The sequence below is a fragment of the Pelodiscus sinensis genome, chromosome 2, assembly GCF_049634645.1.
Source record: "Pelodiscus sinensis isolate JC-2024 chromosome 2, ASM4963464v1, whole genome shotgun sequence".
In the NCBI taxonomy this organism is placed as follows: domain Eukaryota; kingdom Metazoa; phylum Chordata; order Testudines; family Trionychidae; genus Pelodiscus; species Pelodiscus sinensis.
The window spans coordinates 166,779,109-166,791,938 of NC_134712.1; positions in this window are offsets into that span (position 1 = coordinate 166,779,109).

The following is a 12,830-nucleotide window of genomic DNA, read 5'->3' on the forward strand; positions in this document are numbered from 1 at the left end:
GAAGTCAGCTACTCGACTAGTCATTTACATCCCTAGTCGGAGGTCGACGTTCTGGTGTTTGATTTAGCAGGTCTAATATGGACCTGTAAATCGAATGCTGAGGGCAGCTCCAACTGGTGTGTCTAGTTCTTCCAGTCGCAAGGAGTAAGGGAAACTGACAGGAGCGTTTGACCCCATCTGTCTCCTGCAATGGGGACGCTACAAGCTTGGCTTAAGGTCAGTAGAGTCCAGCTATGACCTGACCTTCCAGTCTAGTGTAGATCTGGCCTTAAAATGTGGCTAACTGAAATTGTTCCCTCCCATACACATCCCCCAAAAATCTTAAGGCCTTGATTCTGAAAAGGTTTCTGAGTGTGGTTAGCTTCTTTACGCAAGAAAATAGACTCATTAACATTCAAAGGGATTGCTTATGCAGGTTAAAATTTAATCGTGTCACGAGTGTTTGTGCCCACAAGCTCATGATACTACTTATGTTTTTGTTAGTCGCTAAAGTGCTACAGGACTATTTGTTTACGTTTTTTAGTTACAGACAAACATGGTTATGCCCCTGTAGCCATGATAAATTTAGTTTAATCAGCTAATCGACTAGTCAATGGATTTTCCATCGATTAGTTGATAAGCAGGGGAACCGCAGTAGGGTTAGCTTCTGGCCTGTGACCTAACCAGGCTCTTATAAATATTTAAAAGGCAAAGCAGACCCTACTTTAGCTCTGCCTTTTAAATGTTTATAAGAGCCTATCGCCTCAATACATTTAAAAGGCTAAAGAGCAACAGGAGGGACCCAGCACAAGCTGGAAAAGCTGATTCCTGGCTCATGCATGGCCTCCCTTCTCCACTCCCCTCCCCTCACACACAGTCCTTCTGATTTTTAAATGTATTAAGAGCCAGGAGGCAGAGGCACAGCTTCTGGGACTGGGCAGGAGCCAGGAACCAGCTGACTCCCAGCTCAAGCTGGGTTCCCACTACTCCTCTGCGGAGACCATGCTGGGGGGAAACCAACCTTTAAGCTAGAACCCAGCTCCTGCTTCCCTCCCCTTGCTTCAGCAAGGGGGTGCGGGGAGTGACTAGTTGAGGGACTAGCTGACTAGCTGATAAACTTTTGGTTATCAGATAGTTGACTAGTCACTTACATCCCTACCACTCTGAGACTTTTAGGCATGTGTGTAATTCCCTAGTTTGGAAATTGTACTACTCACCTGTGTTCTAATGGTATTAGTTAGTTCGCTTTTGCTCCTATCTTTCCAGCAAATAATCTTTAATAGTAACAGTTGTTCTGTATTTGACATGGCTGCCTAGAATAAAATTAAGATTACTTAAAAATATTTCTTCAAATGTATAATTAAATTAGTCCTATTCTGCTTTCCAGCACTTCCAGACATGCTGCCTTTGGGGATGGAGGAGTCCACTATATTATAAAGAATCATTTGTTGGATTTGTTTTTCTTGTATATAATTCACACAAACTCAGTTATTTTTGCTAAAGTAGGAAGGTTTGTTTTCTTTCAACATGAACATAAAGGCAGGAAAATATTAAAACTATCGCAACATTCGTGGTTAATATAGTTCTCCAATCCACTCCCAAAATAAAAATGTTACACCAATTTGTTTTCAGTTTAACCATATTCTTGCTGTCAGTGTATACAACATAAAAATATTTCATTGCCTGACCTCAATTTTTGCGTGTAACTTTTGTTATGAATATACATTTCACTAATATATGTGTTTAAAAATATGTAAATATGGAAGCAGAAATCCTAAGGTTAGAAATAGTTGTTAGGGTATCCAGAGCAAGAATTAATTATATTAATAATTAACCATATATTGTTATATCATTAGCATTAAGAGTAAGAGAACTTAAGTCAGTTAGACTTCTATATTAGAAGTGTACAGTTTGGGTGTGGAGGGGAGATTGTTTCCTTAATCCTAACAATTTTTACTCCTGAAATCTTTGGCCAACGTTCTTCATCTGCAATAGGGCTAGGCAGGTGATTCCTGCATTGCAAACCTATAAGCACAAGTTTTAAGCACAGACTTCTGCTGTTACATTCAGAGATGAGATTTTCAAAATAACACTCATTGGGCTAACTCTGCTCTTAATAAAGTCAATAGGCATTTCAGTGTATAATGGGAGCAGGATTAGGCTGATACAATTGCTTTTAAAAATCCGGTCACAGAAATTGAATACTAGCTTTTTGGAGAGGGAAGTTATTAGGATCGCTAGCAAAACAGGTAGCCAAAAGGCCAGGAAAGCACCTCACGACCTACAACACCCCAGAGACCGAGTTCTCCTGTAGGCATCTCATAGTTGGAGACAAGTTCTAGGAGGTAGTTCTTGCTCACAGTTAGGCTACGTCTACATTGGCAAGTTTTAGCGAAAAAGCAGCAGCTTTTGCGCAAAATCTTGCCACCTGTCTACCCTGGCCGCGAGTATTTGCGCAAGAACACTGACGTTCTACTGTATGAAATCAGTGCTTCTTGCGCAAATACCCTGACGCTCCTGCTCAGGGATAAGTCCTCTTGCGCAAGTGTTCTTGCACAAGAGGCCAGGGTAGACCGGTAACATCAATTTTTTGCGCAAGAAAGCCCGATGGCTAAAATCGCCATCGGAGCTTTCTTGCACAAGAGAGCGTCTACGCTGGCATGGATCTTTTGCACAAAGGCACATGCCAGTATAGACGCTTTCTTACTCAAATACTCTTGTGTTTAGAGTATTTGCGCTAAATCTTGCCAGTCTAGACGTAGCCTTAATGTGGTGAACTAGTGAACATTATTAGTGACAGCTATAAGACTGGCTGTTGTTTTAGATGAAAAATGTTCTCTGCTTCTCCAAGTTCAAACCATTACATTTATTATCTCATTGGCAAAATAGTGGATTAACTATTTATTTTACATTGAATAGTGGCATGTTAAATTTAAAAGCCATTTTACACTGGAACATTTAATGTACTGTATATGGAAAATGGCTGTGACCAAGGTCCCCTGTAAGCTGTGCGCCCACTGTTTTCTGAGCTCCACTCAGAAGTTCAGACCTCCAGTATGGGGAGTTCAGATGACTTACTGGGGAGGTGAGGGTAGGGCAATTGCCCTCTCACTGAGGAGCAGCAGCTGCTGTAGCTGCTGCTGCCTGCTACAAATAGAGAAGCTGGCTCAAGCCTCTACTCCAGTCCTCCCCCCTTCCTTCTGTAAGGTCTGTACTCGCTGGGAGTACAATAAGGGAGACAGGAAATATTTGGAGGATCGTGTGACCCAAATAGTGTTGGACCTAGAGGAGCTGCCAGCTGAAGGGGACAAGGGATCAGTGCTTCATTTCCTACCACCGGCCCTGTGGAAAAAGCTGGGTAAGTTATAGGCGCTGCCAGGTCCATTCAACTTCTCTGCTTCACTCCCAAATCCTCCTCTGCCCTGTGAACTGCTAACAGGGCAGCAGTCTCCCCACCTCCCTTTTCAGGAATTTCAAGTACTAGGTGTGATGCTAGCTATTTTGTAATATGAAACCTTATTTGAAAGCTCTTTGAAATGTGGATCTATCTACAAACCCTGATGCCATGTGTTAATGTGCTCTGGGACTTATATTCTTTGTGCTGATAACACACACAGTGCAAGTTTAAAACCAGGAAAACTTGTGTTTTGTAGAGGTCTGTTTCACTTGTATATGGGGATGTAAATGACTAGTCAGGTATCTGATAAACAAATGCTTATCAGTCAACTAGTCACTTCTCCCCGCCCCCCCCCCCTTTGCTGCCTCTATCAGAAAGAGGTAGCAATGGGGGGGCTGAGGGAGAAGAGGTGCTTCAAAGCGGCAGCACTGTGTGGAGTCTGGGGTCAGCTGGGGACTCCCCTCCTGACCCTGGGCTCCGTGCAGCGCTGCCACTTTGAAAGGTCACATGGGACCTGAGGCCAAGCATCCCATGGCGTTTCAATTCAGTGCTGCCACTTTGAAATGCTGCAGGGAGCACGGGGCCAGCGGGGCACTGCTTAAGTCCCCCTGCTGGCCTCATGCTCCCTGCTGCACTTTCACCTTTGAAGCGTAGCAACTGCTCTGGGGCAGTTGGTACACTTCAAAGGCAGAGGCACCCTTGTTGACTAATTGAATAGCCAAATCGCATTGACTCTTCAATTAGCCAATTAATCTAAATTTAACATCGCTAATTTGTATAACATGAATCCTAAACATTCCCCAGATAAACTGAAGTAAATGCTTTTTAACTCTCTCTTTTCCAGTGGCAGTAAACATTGAATTATATTTTTGCAAGACAGCATGATTTATTCTGGTTGACTCAGGTTTCTTTAGCATCTTAAAGCTGAGCTATGTGTGGAAGATATTCATTTTGGTGTGTTTACTGCTTGAATTGTTAAGATAATACATGTAATCCAAGGGCAGTGTTACTTTTTCTTTTATTTGATTTCATATTAAACTAACACGGAGCAACGCTTGTGATGTCTATTATCCATTGTTTTAATGGACTGTTTAAAATATATATTTAGGGTTTTTTGTTTGAGCTGGTGGGTGCACATCCATACACTACCTCCATATTGGTGTTGCACATAAATTTCAACCTACCCAAAAGAAAATTGTATCTGCCCAAAGATGGAAAATGTTAGAGGGAACACTTGCCATGACTATCACTTGAAACAACAGCTTATATTTTCTTCATTTAAAAATAGCATAACTTATTTTTAGAATCTACAATACAACTTTTAAGCACCAAAAATCATTCTTAGAGTTCAAAATGATTACTCATTCCCCCACTCCTTTCCCAGAATTCTAAAATTACAAGATTAACTTGTAACTACAGAAAAATCATTCTTCAGTTAGTGTTGCAAGATTGTGAAGAATAAACTAGAATACTTATGCTGAAGTATAATGTTTAATTACTGCCTTAAATACAAGTCAACACAACTAGACTGTTGTTGCGTAGGCATCTCCTTATGTATAATAATACTTATCCCATTTTAAAATAATTTCAGCCTCATTGTGTGCTCCTTATTCAAGCAAAGTTTCCATTTACTTCAAAACAAACTAATTCAGTGAAGAGTGGTGGATTGGTTATTTTACTGGTAGAACATTTAACCTTCAAAAATGTACTGAGACAGTAATCTTGACAGGCTCATTTTAAGGCTTAAATCTAGGCTATCTAAAGAATAAAAATGACAATGAGTTGTATCCATATCTTTTAGGGAGTTCAAGTGTTCAGTGAAAGATTTCATGTGATGAATAATCCACCGTCCCAATTGAAGTTTTTGCAGTCAGTAACCTTCACTATTAAAAAGTTTGCACTTTATTTCTAGCCTGAATTAGGGATGTAACAGTGTAGCCAATTAACCAATGGGCAAAAACTTATAGGTTAATACTATAGACTATACGCATTTTCCTCCTCACCTCCCTGCCAGTAAGTTTTTACCGGGCTGGCCAGCAGCCCCACTCAGTCACAGCTTGCTCTCGGTCTGAGATCTACCCCTGCTGCAGCTCTGCATGTAAAGTGTATTAGGAGTCAGGCGGGCAGGCAAGCCCAGCTCAGTTTGGTCCGGGAACTCAGACTCACTCCTGGATGGGCTGCTGCTACCCTGTGCTGCTGCCTCTATCAGCAGGGCTGTAAGGGGAGCTGGTTTTTAAACTGGCTCCTCTCCTGGACCAATTTCTGCCTGGCACCCGGTGCTGCTGCCTCTGATAGGGAGGCAGCAGTGCAGGGTGGCAAGTGGCTCTTTGGGAATGGAACCAGAGCACACTGGCTACCAGCCCCACCCTCAGGCACTATAGAATAGTCAAGTAACTGAGAAGAATTCACAAGGTTAATCGACTATTCAATTAACTGATATTTACCATCTCTAGCCTAAATTTTCCTAGCTTCTGATTTCAACTAGATGAGTCATGTGCTATCAAGAAATCTCTTCCTTGTGTTGGTACATGTAGAGGTGATAAAATTTATCCTTTACTTTTCTTTTCAATAAGCTAAATTGAGGTTAAGTCTCATTGATGCATATTTTCCAGACCTTAAATAAGGCTTTTAGCTCTCTTTTCTGAACCTATTTCTTTTGAGATATGGATACCAGAACTAGACCCATTATTCCAGTAATGATCTCACTAAAGCAGCATACTAATGCTAAGGTACTTATCTTGTCCACACTCCTATTTGACATTCCTATTCTTATGCATGCAAGGATCACATTCACCCTCTTTCACAGCATCTGACTGGTGTAACTCATGTTCAGTTATGTATTAACTCCTTTTCAGTGTCACTCCACTCCAGGATACTAGGTCCAATCTTGTGTGACTTGCATTCTTTGCTCCTAAATATGATCTTGCATTTGGCTGTATTAAAACGCACGCTTAGGCTACGTCTACACTGGCAGCTTCTTGTGCAAGAACTCTTTTGCAGAAGAGTTCTTGTTCAAAAACTCTTCCACAAGAGAGCGTCTACACTGCCATGTGCTTTTGCACAAGAGCATCCATGGCAGTGTAGATGCTCTCTTGCGCAAGAAAGCTCTGATGGCCATTTTAAACATAGGGGCTCTTTGCACAAGAAATTCATGTTGCCTGTCTCCACTGCCCCCTTCTGGAAGAGCTCTTGCACAAGAGGGCTTATTCCTAGTGGGGAGAGGAATAACTCTTCCGGAAGAAGCCCTGTGTTACAATGCTGTACTGTAAATTTACTTCTGGAAGAACGCTTGTGCAGTGTAGACAGCCGGCAAGTTTTTGCAGAATGGCCATTCTTGCGCAAGAAGCTGCCAGCGTAGACGTAGCCTTACAGTTTCCCTATTATCTGACTTTTCCCTATCCAGCTCTTAAGATGTTTTTCAGGGTTTCATCTAAAATAAACTAAGATTAATATTCCATGGAACAAAGTTGCTAATGGAATGGGCCCCCCCCCCTTTTTTTTTGAGTCTTTATCAACTGTTCCTCTGTCGTCTCTATGCAATTTGTATCCTGGCAAGTAGCATTCATAATATCCAGCTGCTCAGCAGAGGATTTGGAGCAATTAGTAGTTCTTTGAAGCACATGGCCTTTCATCTCAATTCAGTGACAAGGTAGAGATCAAACCAAACCCAGAGTTCACTCTGTAAAAACAGCATATAAACAAAGACATCTGCTTACCCTTTCTTTGTTCTCCCCTTCCTTCTGATAGAGGAGCTTCACAATTCAGTTTCAATTAGAAAGATCATCTTGAAAAAATAATTTTTCAAAATATTATGCATGTGAAATCATCCAAGCCTTGAGAGCTGACTGCATTAAGGATGCCTATAGTAGAGGTTTAATATGCTTGATGTGAAGACAGTTGAGCTAGATCTGCCTCTAAGAATGAGTAAGACAATTACATAAATTTATTCATGGCTCAGGAAGCATTAATACAGATTAGATGGTAGGACTTCAGGTGATATAGTTGGATGACTCTTAGAGGTCTTTCACAACAACTAATACTTAAGTCCACATGGATTTATTTTATATGCACTACTGCTCTAAATGATTTAGAAATTGAACAGAGAATGGAAACTTAGGGCAGAATTTTTCAAATGTGCCTACAGAGATTAAAACAATTCCCATTAGCTTTCTGTACCTAATTTGCCCACTTTTTAAAATCCCCACCTTAATCTTTTAGGAATAATCTGAGGGAGAGGGGGTGTTATATAGACCATTTTGCAAAACTGACTTGGAAATATTTATTCAATTTTATATTTGCTTCCTCCCCCAATTATTTTATTGGGGGAAGTATAAATTAGTCTGTTTAGGACAATTTTTTAGTTTATCTGATAAGCTAATCATAATAGGAACTTGAGGGAATGATAAAAATAACATGTGCTTTGAAATGTGGCCAGAAGATTTACCATGCTAATCAGCTACGTCTGCCTGCAGAGCAAAAACTACAGAAACAAACTAAATGTCTGGAGCACTATAGTAAAAATCCAACTTACAGCCACAGGTTTTGCTGGTGGTCCCTTTTCCCTGCCCCCTGCAAGAAGTAGGGAGAGCCATAGGGTAGAGTGGGGGGTGGGGAGCCTTGGGAGGAAGAGGCCAGGAGGGGTGGGACCCCTAAAGGATTGATCCAGCCCTGCAGGTGCTGAGCACATCTTATTGTTTTTCAGTGGGTGCTTTGAGCCCCAGAGCGCTTATGGCATCAGCCCATATACTTACAGGTAAGGTTCTGGTTTTTCTTGCCTTTTCAGCAGACAAGAAGTTCAATCTGGGATTCTACATGAAAAACTCTTGATATGGTAAATATTTAAGATACAACATGTAGAATATTGTTATTACAACAGCTTGAAAGTTCTGAATTGAGAACATGATGGAAACAAAAACTAAGGTGTCAAAAATCCAGAAATACTTAAGTAACAGCATCACTCCCAACACTTTTCTTCCTCCTGACCTCTGTCATTCTCTAATTAATCTTTCAACTACAGCTGGAAACTACATCTCATTGAGTATGTCAACCTGATAGGATCTGGGATGCTGGCTCCATGTATTTCCCACATCATAGGATGGATGCCCTATCTGAATATTCATTAGAGACTGCTGCACACTTTGTAATAAACATGAAAAAGTTCCCTTTTTCTATATTTTAATTCAATCTCCCCAAATCTTACTCTTGCAAATACGCTGAACCTTAGGCTTCTAAGTTCATATAATATCTAGTTCTTCTAGGGGATTTTTGTTACTGTACACAAATCCCTGACCCACAAGCCAGCACACCATTTCTGATTCCCTGTCTGGTCCACTTGATGTCCATGCCAATTGGTATTGAGAGAAAATTAACTACTCTCCCAGTTCTCCATTGGGAAGGGTCCTATATGGCTCAATTTTTTGCTTGTTAAACTATGCGAATTGGTCATCAGAGGCAAAGGAGTTGTAGGAGATCAAGAGGGAAGACAACTTTTCCACCACCAAAGCTATGAAGTTGCTCTCTGGAGGCTACTTCAGCAGTTTTCATTCCTTTAGCAGCTTGCACCAAAGCACCCCCACAAAGGTGGGTTGGATGTAGTGTGTGCATGGTCCATGCTGGCTCTCTTTCCAGGTAAAATGCTTTTCCTTCCCTTACCTGGTGAAACCACATTGGGGTGCATTGCCAAGCTTCAGCACTGCAAAGAAGGAGTGACTTACTCCTGGGTTCAAGATGATTTTTTTTTTTGGCAGCACCAATTAAGATACACTGACTAAGGTCAAGAAATCTTAAATTGATATTCCTTAAGCAAATCCTCTATTAGAGGAGATGTCTCGGGCTCATGGGCTACCAATGTCTTTATTCCTCTGACTTACAGATTTAAAATCTTGTAGGTGATATTTCTCCTCTGTGAATGAATTATGAATAATGGAATTTCTCTCCTATACTGAAAGAATCACAAGGCAATGATTTTTTTTTTGTTGTTGCCACCTTTGGCTAGCTAGTGCAAGAAGGATATCAAAGGTTCTCACAGTTAATGGGTAAAATCCTGTACAGCACTAGAAATAGTTAATGTTTTAAGCATCATACCGTCTTTTGAGACAGGTCAAATCTATTCCACCATATTACAGATGGGCAATACGGTAACAGCTTTATAAAGATACTTAAGTCTGCGTGCCTCTTTGGTATCCAGTCCAATATTTAGGTAGGTGCCACTGACATTCACAAAACCACTGCACAGTTGCCACCTACCCCGTAATTGCATACATTCCCCATCATGCATAAATTTCTGCCAGTAAGTAGGTATAAGTCATCTTAAAACCTAGTGTTTCCTACAGAAATGAACTGCTCACAGCCCTAGCTCCTATCTAAGTCCCAGTAGCATTCTTGTACTAGGCATTCTTTGGTTTCTTAGCTACAGGACCAATTCTAAAGGTGTGTTCTCAGCACACACAGGATCGGTTTCCGCACAAAAGACAGTATATTCATCCAGTAACATACTGATTAGGGCACTTACCTGGGATGTGAAGAGAGATTTGATTTGGACTTGACTCCAGATCTCCCATGTCCCAGTTAGGCAGCCTAATGGATAGCTTGTTGGCATTGCTCCTTAAACTTGCATAGTGAATTTTTTCTAATATAATTAATTGGGCCCCAGAATGAGTGACTCCTATAGCTCAGTGGTCAGGATACTGACCTGGATCGTGGGTAGTCCCAATTTCAAATCTCCTACCTGATCTTGAAGTAGTGACTTGAAATTTGGTTGTTGTAAAACACATTTGACATGTTCAATCTATCTTTAGACAAAGGTTTTCCTATGAAAAGTGTCCTGAAGTTGTATAGCAAACATTAACTTGAGCAACAAAGGATTGCTCTCCCATATCTCAGCTTGCTGCCCTAACCACTGGGTAAGTTCAGAAGTTTAGGTTGCACCATAACTTTTTCAAAGGAAAGTCAGAAATACTTGTGAGTTTTACTGCACCTGGAAATGATGTACACGGAAATCTTTTAATTATTGTAGTTTCCACTGGAGGATTCCCAAACAATTAACACTGAATAAGCTAGTCATTAGCGGTATTAGTCATTAATTTCAAGGGGCCTTCTTTTTATAACTGGTAATTTTATAACTGAAAAAATCTGTAGTGTAACCAACCAGTTGCTCTGTTTCATGGAAAAAATGTTGCTTTCCTATTTTCCATTAGCCTGGAAGCAAAATCTGTGTTTTCTAATATATTCCATAGTCTTGAGTGTTTGCTTGGCATATATAAAAATGTTGCTAACATTCCAGCAATATAGTTTGATTACAGTTGTTAACCATTTAATTGGCAGACACACCTTTTTAAAATAACTGTTCTCTGTACGCCTTTGTTGCTCAAGTTAATGTTTGCTATACAACTTCAGGACACTTTTCCGTAGGAAAACCTTTGTCTAAAGATAGATTGAACACATTAAATGTGCTTTACAATGACCAAAATATACCATGAACTGTTGCGTTACCAGGATGAGTTATTTTATATTGGACCACCTTTTTCCCCATGTCATAACAGTAAGGGTATACAGCTGAAATATACAAAATGTCCCCAATTCTAAATAAAAATGATAGTTTTTCTTCTGTCAAACCTTTATTTTCTTCTAGTCACCAATCCTTTAAGTGATACATATATGGAAGTTAAATAAACAGTGAATGGTTATACCTATTCATAGAACTGGAAGGGACCTTGAGAGGTCATCAAGTCCAGTCCCCTGCCCTCCCAGCAGGACGAAGTACCATCTCTTGACATGTTACTTTCTGCAAGCCATCTAAAAGGAATTTACAATACATGTACACTAACATCTTAGAAAATATTACACATTTTTAGAATGCACACAAAGTTGCATGTGTAAAATTGAATGCACAAATGTCCAGTCTATGGCTGTCAATGGATGTGAGTTAACACCTGCAATTAACGTAGGGAAGGATTAACACGTTAAGTGCTGGCATTAATGCTATGCTGCCCTTTGAAGCACCACTCCAGCACTTCAAAGGGGCAACACATTAGCTGATCTCAGGCTCCTAGAGTGCCCCTTTGAAGCATTGCCATGGTGCTTCAAAGGGGCAGCGCTGCACCAAGCTGGGGTCAGCTGGGGACTCCAGCTGATCCCAGGCTCCTGCCATGCTGCCCCTTTGAAATGCTGCTGCTGCATTTCAAAGGGGCAGCTGCACTGAGCCTGGAGTCAGCTGAAGACTCCAGCTGATCCCAGGCTTCCACATCATCACAGTGTTTCAAAGGGCAATGCACACAATCACAATTAATTTTTTTAATCGCTTGACAGTCCTAGTTGAGTCGTATTAATTGTATGCAGAAATTTAAAAATCTACTCTAAATAGCAAGTCATCTGCATGAGAATAAAAGCTGTTCTACTTTTATATAATGAATATAAAATTAATAACAAGCACTAGATATAGCCATATATATAGGATATACTAAGACCTTGCATGAATGTTTGTTTTGTGTACATTTTTCAGTGTATATTGAGGGCCAGATGCCCTTAACATGAGGTTCTATACTCAAAAGGAACTGTAAAAATTGTCGTTTTACTCAACAGACTTGTTCCATGTCTTTTTCAGTAATATCTACCTGTCCGAGTAAGATGAATTTGTAATATGTTTTATGTCAGTATTACAGAATTGTTAGAGCAATTTAAGAATTCCATACTGGCTTGGGGCATAATCAACAGATTTGTTAAAGGCGAGAGTACAAGATTATGTTCTCACCTTGCTGAGGCCAAAGGAATTTGTCCAGGGTGAAAGAAGGTGGAAGATAACATTGGAATTGCACATGTGTAACAGAGGAAATCTTTCTGCACATGTCACTGCTGACCATAGTTAAAGTTAACAAGAAGGAAAGAAAATACAACTTGACTTTCAGATCTCAGGTTGTTTCCATGCTGGGGAGGATTTAAGCTTGGTAAATTGAGCGAATTTTACATGAGTTATGGAGAAACAAACATGCAATCTCAGGGTAAGATTTAGATCAGTTCTAGAGTAAAATGTATATGGGTTAAATCCTTGGAAGAGCTTATAGAGGTAAGTATACATTAGCAGCTTAAGCATTAACTGTAAATATTTTTATCTTATTTAGAAAAAAACTCAGAAACAAAGTAAAGAAATTATATTATTGAACCATTAAGGTTGTTTGCTTAAAGTCACTTAGATGGAAAGTGCAGAATTTAAGGCTCCAAAAGCCACATGAAAATAGTTGCATTGCATCTATGTATTCTATTTTATGACCATTTTCCAATTCTGTATAATATTAACATGATATAAAAAGATGTATATTATAAGAGACACAGTAGGTGTAATGAAGCCGAGTTCATGTTATTGTTGAAAACTTATGTATTTCATTTTTTGCTTTTAATCACTGCACAGCTGTCATGTTGCACTAATTTGAACTTATTTCCCCTCACCTCATTTAATCAT